Raw genomic sequence first — 8,723 nt, 5'->3', positions numbered from 1 at the left:
CAAGATGGCCGACTGTCAGAGGAAACCTCAGCAGCAGTTTGTTGGTTCCTCCTCAGCTCAGCAGTGACTGACATGACGGAGGAGCTTTAGTGGAAAACACTGAAGTCATAATCAAATTCACATTTAATAGATCACTGAATGAAGCTTCCAGCAGCTGAACGACTCGGTAAATATTCACATCCCTGCTGCGGTTCGGAGCATTTTCCCACTGCAGTTCATGTCTGCACAAACATGCAGCACTGTTTTAATGATCCTATCAGCGGCACATTTCATTAAATCATTAAATCATTGATTAAATGTGATTTTCCACCAGGTTTCGTCTCCTCTGCTGCATGACGACGTGCAGACGATCCTCCATGGTGAAGAACAATCCGCGGTCCTCTGGTCGATGCTGTAATAATTATTTTCTCCTATTAAATGTACAGAAAACTGAAGACGTGCATATTGATTTTAGACAGAAACAAAAATCAAACAATGATAATTAAAGGCCAGACAGGCCTTTAATTTACAAATATCACATAAAAAAATATATATGAACATTACAAGCGGGATATTCTGCAGAATAAGTTAAAACATTATTCAGTATTCAGATGTTAGCTTTGCATTCAGCAGAGAGAAGTTTGGAGAATTCAGCAGGTGAACAGACTCGGTGGTGATGTTGCTGCCTGGTTTCTGAGCGAGTGACACCAGCAGAAGGTGCAGACAGATGGAGGTGATCAGAACCAACAGAACCACCGGTCCTGTAAAACCCACCGGCATCTCCAGAACTCCTGCCGATTGTCACATTGAAGAAAAAGGTTTGATAGCATGTTGGATTGTAACGACACACAGGGAGAGTGTGTGTGTGTGTGTGTGTGTGTGTGTGTGTGTGTGTGTGTGAACTCAAATGGATAACAGATACCAGACAGACATGCTGGGTCTGCAGGGAGAAGGTGTTTAAATCTTGTTTATGGTTTCTGTGTGGGCTCCACTTCTGTACACACACACACGCGCGCACACAGTCGTGTTTTCATCACTTGTGGGGACTTCACATTGACTTCCATTAATTTCTACAGCATAACCTTTACCCTAAACCTACCCATCACAGACCTAACCACTAACCCAAAAACAACTATTTCCCCCATAGGGACCAAGAAAATGTCCCCACAAGGAGCCATGGACCCCATAACCCCACACACACACACACACACACACACTCACAGATTTTTGGATGAGTGTTTTTGTTTCAGATCCTCCTGGATTAGTTTGCTCCAGACGTAAACCGTTTGTCGCTTGTTTTTCCCGAAGCTTTTCACCGCGCCGCCTCCGTAGGTTTGGACTAAACTCTGACATTTACCCTCTGACTGCAGTCGGCCTCAATCCAGCAGATTAAATCTGACCTCGGGTCAGCCGCTCACCCAGAGGCCTTCAGCTCTTCGGCTGACACTTCTTGATGAAATCTCCACGAGTGAGCATAAAACGGCTGCTGCCCGTCGGTCTGAGAAGAGCTACCTCTTACATGACTACATGAAGATGATCAATCAGCAAACAGGAAGATGATTCCGGATCATTTCTGTCTCTAAAATAATCCCAAATGTCAGACGCTGAGACAAAACAGCTAAAAGTATAAATGTTAATCTCAGAGTTTAGTTAGCAAACATCAAACCTCCATGAAGCTAAATGGAAACAGTCTGAACAGATCAGAGCCGTTTATGAGGAAAAACCAACTTTAAGGTTTTATGAATGAAGCAACAGTTACAAGAGATCCTCCTGCCTGGTCGCCATGGCAACAGGCCTCCATTAAACAGGATCCACGATTTTATGCTGACTTCTGCTCTGAGTTTGGACCGGAGGCGGGTCGGACCGACCCAAAACCAGAACCATAGGACCAGAACCAGGACCAGAACTAGACCCACAACCAGGACCTGAACCAGGACCAGAACTAGACCCACAACCAGGACCTGAACCAGGACCATAGGACCAGAACCAGGACCAGAACTAGACCCACAACCAGGACCTGAACCAGGACCATAGGACCAGAACCAGAAGCAGACCCATGACCAGAACCAGGACCAAGACCAGAACCAGAACCAGACCCAGACCCAGAACCAGGACCAGACCCACAACCAGCACCAGACTTAGAACCAGGACCAGACCCAGAACCAGGACCTGAACCAGACCCAGGACCAGAACCAAGACCAGAACCAGGACCAGAACCACACCCACAACCAGGACCTGAACCAGACCCAGAACCAAGACCAGAACCAGAACCAGACCCAGACCCAGAACCAGGACCAGACCCACAACCAGCACCAGACTTAGAGCCAGGACCAGACCCAGAACCAGGACCTGAACCAGACCCAGGACCAGAACCAAGACCAGAACCAGGACCAGAACCACACCCACAACCAGGACCTGAACCAGACCCAGAACCAAGACCAGGACCAGAACCACACCCACAACCAGGACCTGAACCAGAACCACACCCAGAACCAGAACCAGGACCAGAACCAGACCCAGACTGCCCCTCCTAAATCTGAGCCTCCTGTCTTTGGCCTCTGGATCCTGGAGGCCCAGGGGGGAATTTGGGGCAGAATCTGTAGACGCCCTGTTTCAATATGGCTGACCGTTTCAAAATGGCTGACCGTTTCAATATGGCTGACCGTTTCAATATGGCCGACCGTTTCAATATGGCCGACCGCTGCCGTAACAGAAATAGCATGATGAATATTCACAGAAGGAAAACCAGGTTTTTATTTAATCTAATTGTAACTAAAGTTTTGCCGGTGCTGGTTCCTCATCCTGTCAGTGACTGCAGCGTTGCTGTTGCCGTTGCCATTGCTGTTGCTGTTGCAATTGCTGTTGCCGTCTTGTTGCCGTTGCTGTTGCTGTCCTGTTGCCATTGCTGTTGCCGTCGCCGTCCTGTTGCCGTCGCCGTCCTGTTGACGTTGCTGTTGCTGTCCTGTTGCCATTGCTGTTGCTGTTCTGTTGCTGTCGCTGTCCTCTTGCTGTCGCCGTCCTGTTGGCGTTGCTGTTGCCATCCTGTTGCCGTCCTGTTGCTGTCGCCATCCTGTTGCCGTCCTGTTGCTGTCCTGTTGCCATTGCTGTTGCTGTCGCCGTCCTGTTGCCGTTGCTGTCGCCGTCCTGTTGCTGTCCTGTTGCCATTGCTGTTGCTGTCGCCGTCCTCTTGCTGTCGCCGTCCTGTTGCTGTTGCCGTCCTGTTGCCGTCGCCGTCCTGTTGCTGTTGCCGTCCTGTTGCTGTTGCTGTTGCCGTCCTGTTGCCATCCTGTTGCCGTCGCCGTCCTGTTGCTGTTGCCGTCCTGTTGCTGTTGCCATCCTGTTGCCGTCCTGTTGCTGTCGCCGTCCTGTTGCCGTTGCTGTTGCCATCCTGTTGCCGTCCTGTTGCTGTCGCCGTCCTGTTGCCGTTGCTGTTGCCATCCTGTTGCCGTCCTGTTGCTGTTGCCGTCCTGTTGCTGTCCTGTTGCCATTGCTGTTGCTGTCGCCGTCCTCTTGCCGTCGCCGTCCTGTTGCCGTCCTGTTGCCGTCGCCGTCCTGTTGCCATCCTGTTGCCGTCGCCGTCCTGTTGCCGTTGCTGTTGCCATCCTGTTGCCGTCCTGTTGCTGTCGCCATCCTGTTGCCGTCCCGTTGCCGTTTCCCTGTGCTGCAGACGGACTCAGACTGGCTTTCCTCGCTGTGAGGTTGGATCCTCAGTTCGCCGCCTGAGCAGGATGTACTCGCCGTGTCGTGCTTGACCAGCTCTGACCAGCATCCATCCACCAGGCTGGTGAATTATGAAAACCATTGATGGATGAAATATGAACATCAATCTTCCTCAGCTCCCGTCAACTGAATAAATTACTTTTTAAGTCGACTGCCATGTTTGCTGGGAGAGTCCGGATGCCTCCCTGCTCTGGCTCCAGAAGGAAACTGATCTGGACTGATGGGACGTTTGTCCTCTGAGGACGTGAAGCAGGAAGCAGTTTGATTATTTAACCGTTATCAAAAATCAATAATCTAAGATGCAGTGCTTCCAGAGTACACACACGCTGCTCCTTCTCTCTGGGTATTTTTCAGCTTTCACACACACAGACACAGTTTTCTCTTTCGTCCTGAGTGAACATAAATAACGGCTCAGAGCAGGAAGAAAAACACACAAACAATGTCTCACATTTTCCCAGTTTATCAAAACTCCAGATTTCCATCAGCGGCTCAGCCTGAGTAGAAAAATCTCCAAGCGGCTGTGTGAGCAAAATGTCTGGAGATGATAAGCTGAACCTCCTGAATGTGCAGACCTGATGAATAAACGTCTCAACATGCAAATACAAGCTGTGTGCAGAGGAACTGACAGCTGCACAGGTTCAGGTCATTTCTGATTCCTCCTCATTTGGTACAAAAAGCTCCAATATTTAGATGCTTGTGTAAAATGCTAAATCATAAAAAAGTAGAATTCGTATCATGTGATTGTGAATTTCAGTAAATAAGAAAATCCTCCAAAAATGTATCAGTTTCAGTGAATCAATTTAAAATGGAAACAAAACATTTTTTAAATTGCAGCAGTTGATTGACCGAAGGCTCAGAGAAACCTGGTTCAGAGATCAACACAAACTGTCACAGAAAAACTCAGAAAAACTCAAAACTGAAGAAAATTCAGGCTGTTTTAGAACCAGAACTCCATCATCTGCTCCACCTGCAGCTGCTGCGGCTCTGAGTCAGACCAGCCTGTTCCCCTCCTGGCCTGTGGGGGCGCTGCACCCAGAACCACTGAAGACACTGAGAGCAACTTCCTTCTTCACCAGATGGAAACAAGATGGAGGATTTTAGCGGTTGGAGGATTCCTCTGCTAGCGCTAGGCTAACACGTTAGCTTTGGTTGTGTTAGCGTTAGAGTTCTGCTACACATTCACACTTCCCCAACAAATTGGACCTTTTAGGAAAACGGAGTTTGGTTTAAACTGACTTTACAGGAACCAATAAGATCTCAGCTTGATGAAGAAACGTGTGAAGCATTATGAATTATGAAACAAGGAAAAGATATGTTGGTTTCATGTGTGTATTCCAGAAATTAAGCTACAATTCTTTATGCCACATATAACATTTTGTCTTTTGTTTCAGACTTAACATCAAGCAGATAAACAGCAGTAAATGCCAGCAGGTCTGACATGCTGATGTTTCTCCTGTTAACAGAAGCCGACTGATGGAAAAGGTGGTCATGTTGCATGTGGGGCAGCAGAGTGAATAATTCTGAGCACATTTACATTTTGAACGTGTGTGTGAGGTTTGAAGAGCCTCTAAAGCTTCACTTCTGAACAGCAGAAACTCCTCAATCCAACAGGAATCAGTGAATTAACACCGACGGGCTGAGAAACGTCTTCAACGTCGTGAAGGATTTCATCTGTGTTTTTGTGTAAATACAGATAAAATATTTACACTAAATATTTTTGTGAAAAACTTTGAGGAAGTTTCTCCTGAAATGTTTCTGACGTTGCATGGATGGGAGAACTGAGGCTTAAACTGCTGCACAAATAGAAAGAGATTCATTAGTGAGGAAGGAGCCAAGAAAATTAAATCAAGAGCTCACAAAGGGAAGGGTCTAACCTCTGGGGAACATTAGTATGCAAATCTAAGAGCAGCCCTTCAGTTTCCTTCTCCCTGATAATTTGGGTTCATTAGGAACGGAGCTGCCAGCGGGGTCACACAGCAAAGGTCAAAGGGTGAAGAAATGTTAGGATTCATCCTCCGGAGACCAGAAACACTCCATGCAAATTTTCTAAACAATCTGCTTTTGTATTTCAGAGGAAGTTTTTTCACAGCCGACGGGAGACGGCTGCCATTTGAAGAAGGTCAACATTTAACCTCCTGTTTTAAGAAATTAAAGAGCCAGACTGTTAAAACCAGACAGCTTTTTATTCACATTTTACTCAACCAAAACAAAACCGAACTGACCTGCAGAGCATCTGTAAACCAGTTGAGGTGTTTTCTGTTTATGTGACAGAAATCCTTTTATATTTAAAACTTCTACCACATTTCAACTGAATAAACTACATGTTTGGGGTCAACACTGAAAAAACACAAAATCCTTTATACCAAGTCATTTCAGGTCCGGTTCCAACATCTTAACGATCTTAAAATAAGACTAAACTAACCGACAACAGCCAGAAATAGAGGCTTATTTTAAGTTAATAATTCCTTAATATTAATGAAAAAGTTCCACCTCCATTATCAGATTATTTCACTTATAACAAGACATGTTTTCCTGTCATACGTTAATTTATCTGCTGATAAACTTTTTCATCAATATTAAGAAATTATTTACTAAAAACAAGCTTCTGTACTGATAAATTAGTTTGTCTTATTTCAACAGTAATAAGATATTTACACCAGAAACTAGATCAAAGTTATTTTGCAGTGAGAAAATGTTTTAAAATTAATAAAATGCTCCTGCTGATCAGTTTCCTGTTTCTGGTTGTTTTTGGACCGAACTGCACAGACGGTAAGTGAACCTGCTGAGCAGACTGGACCGACGGAAACAGCAGCACCAGAACCGAGTCCAAGTTAATCTGGGGGATTTACTATTGGCTAAAACAGACGTGAGCAAATGAGCAGGTGGGAGAAAAACAGGAAGTGGGACAATCTAAATGAGACGCCAGGTAACAACGAGGCCTTCCTGCTGGAATCATTTCCACTTTACGAGAAGCTTTAATAAAGTTTTGACTATTTATGAATATTTATTTAGTATTTTAATAATTAGCATGTAGCTTTTTGCACAGCTGCTCCTCATTAGGTGAATTTAGTTGATAATTACCAGAGGAAATAAGAGCCAGTTCAGTGAAACCTGAGCATGTGTGTGTGTGTGTGTGTGTGTGTGTGTGTGTGTGTGTGTGTGTGTGTGTGTGTGTGTGTGTGAGATCTATTGAAGGTGGGTGAGCTGGAGCAGTGATGGAACCAGTCCGCTGTCCTCTGCAGGCGTTTGGACAGATCCGTCCCCGGGGGTCCGGACACCCTCAGCAGGTTCTGGGAGCGGCCCTGGAAGAGTTTGTAAGTTATGAAATATCTATTATTGTCAGGGTTAGTTTTTGAAATGCTTCAGTTTTTATGAAGAGTTGAATGGATGTGATTCATATGGACTCTTTCTGTGCTCGTTTCCTGCTTCACGCCGCAGCAGCCTGAGCCTCAGCTGGCTGAAAGCCGCTTCGCTCCGAGAGCCGGCGCAGTAAACGCTGCAGCTCTCAGTCAGATCAATATTCCTCCAGGTTCTGATCCGCTTTGATGTGGACGGCAGAGCGAGGCCGTCCGGGGAGAAAGGCAAAGAAAAGAGGCTTCATTATTTCAGACGGCTGTCAGCGGCTCACGTTCAATTAGCAGCAAAACGAATGTCAGGCTGGAAACCAGGAGGCTGCAGGACGGAAAAGCAACGAGCCACAACGTCTCTGACGGGCCGAGACACGAAACGAGAGACTCAACCAGCAGACTGAACCGGCTCCAGGTTCCAGGCTCCAGGCTCCAGACTCCGGGTTCCAGGTTCCAGGCTGCGGGTTTCAGGTTCCAGACTCCAGGTTCCAAGCTGCAGGTTCCAGGCTCCAGGCTGCGGGTTTCAGGTTCCAGACTCCAGGTTCCAGGTTCCAGGCTCCAGGTTCCAGGCTCCAGGTTCCAGGCTCCAGGTTCCAGACTCCAGGTTCCAAGCTCCAGGTTCCAGGCTCCAGGCTGAGACTCCAGTGTTGCTCTGGAAACCAGCAGACTGAACCGGCTCCAGGTTCCAGGCTCCAGGTTCCAGGCTCCAGGTTCCAGGCTCCAGGTTCCAGGCTCCAGGTTCCAGGCTCCAGGTTCCAGGCTCCAGGTTCCAGTCTGAGACTCCAGTGGAAACCAGCAAAACGTCTCGGATGATGAGTGAAATGATCAAAACTGACCTGAACTCGTCTGTAATGAACTGCAGCCTTCCAGCCTCTGGTTCTGGAGTTGATGCAGAATGGTTCTCATGTCTCACCGGACCCGGTCCCTGTTGGTTCTGCTTCACATCTGAACAAACATGATGATCTGGGCTCCAGTTTGGACCAGTCAAACCAGCTGTGCGGTTCAACACCACAGTAACCTGAATGTTGTTGCCTTTATGCATCTTTCATATCCACATGGACCCAAACCTCTGAATGTGATGAGGTCAGTGGTTCTGAAGGAAAAACGGATCCGAGCTGATGGTACCGAGGTGTACCTAATAAAGTGGCAGCTGAGACCCAGATATGGAGATCTGTTGAAGCAAACATTTAGCTTCACTGGATTATTTCTCAGATTAAATCCTGTTTTCTGGGCTTCAAACAAACTTTAACGGTTTGACCATAAATCTTTATTCAATATTTTAATAAATATTTAGTTTCCTGAAGCTCAGATTTGTAACGTCCAGTGTTTCCTGGTGTTTTCTCCTCTGTGTTTGTGTCTGAACCGTTTGAAATAAACCGTTCAGTGAGAAGCGAAGCAGACGTGATGCTGCTAATTAAGTCGGTGATGAATAGCCGCTCCTGAAAGCTCGTTTAGCTCGATTGTTTTTAAATTGAGCTGCTTCTGGACTATTGAAGAGCAGATTTACCTTCAGTGGAGGAAGAGGAGTGTTTTTGTCACGGTTTCCTGACATTTTATTTAGCTGACCAGCAGCTGTTTGAGTCTCTGAAGAAGCTGCAGTTTGTCCTCTGGGCCTGCTGGACATGTGGCTGCGGTCAGGAAACCTTCAGGCTGGGGACGCAGCCAGGAGGCTTTGGC

The 8,723-nt window shown here is 46.8% G+C and overlaps 1 long non-coding RNA gene across 1 annotated transcript; it reads left to right on the top strand.

The window, feature by feature from the left end:
• The first annotated feature begins 4,606 nt into the window (after nt 1–4,606).
• Nucleotides 4,607–8,349, top strand: LOC108165970 (uncharacterized). The gene is made up of 2 exons (XR_014088790.1): nt 4,607–7,013; nt 7,138–8,349. It is a non-coding gene; the product is annotated as an uncharacterized LOC108165970 (long non-coding RNA).
• The last annotated feature ends 374 nt before the right edge of the window (nt 8,350–8,723 follow it).

The sequence above is a fragment of the Poecilia reticulata genome, chromosome 8, assembly GCF_904066995.2.
Source record: "Poecilia reticulata chromosome 8, P_reticulata-male-v2, whole genome shotgun sequence".
In the NCBI taxonomy this organism is placed as follows: Eukaryota; Metazoa; Chordata; class Actinopteri; order Cyprinodontiformes; family Poeciliidae; genus Poecilia; species Poecilia reticulata.
This window is presented reverse-complemented; position numbering and strand designations above follow the sequence as displayed.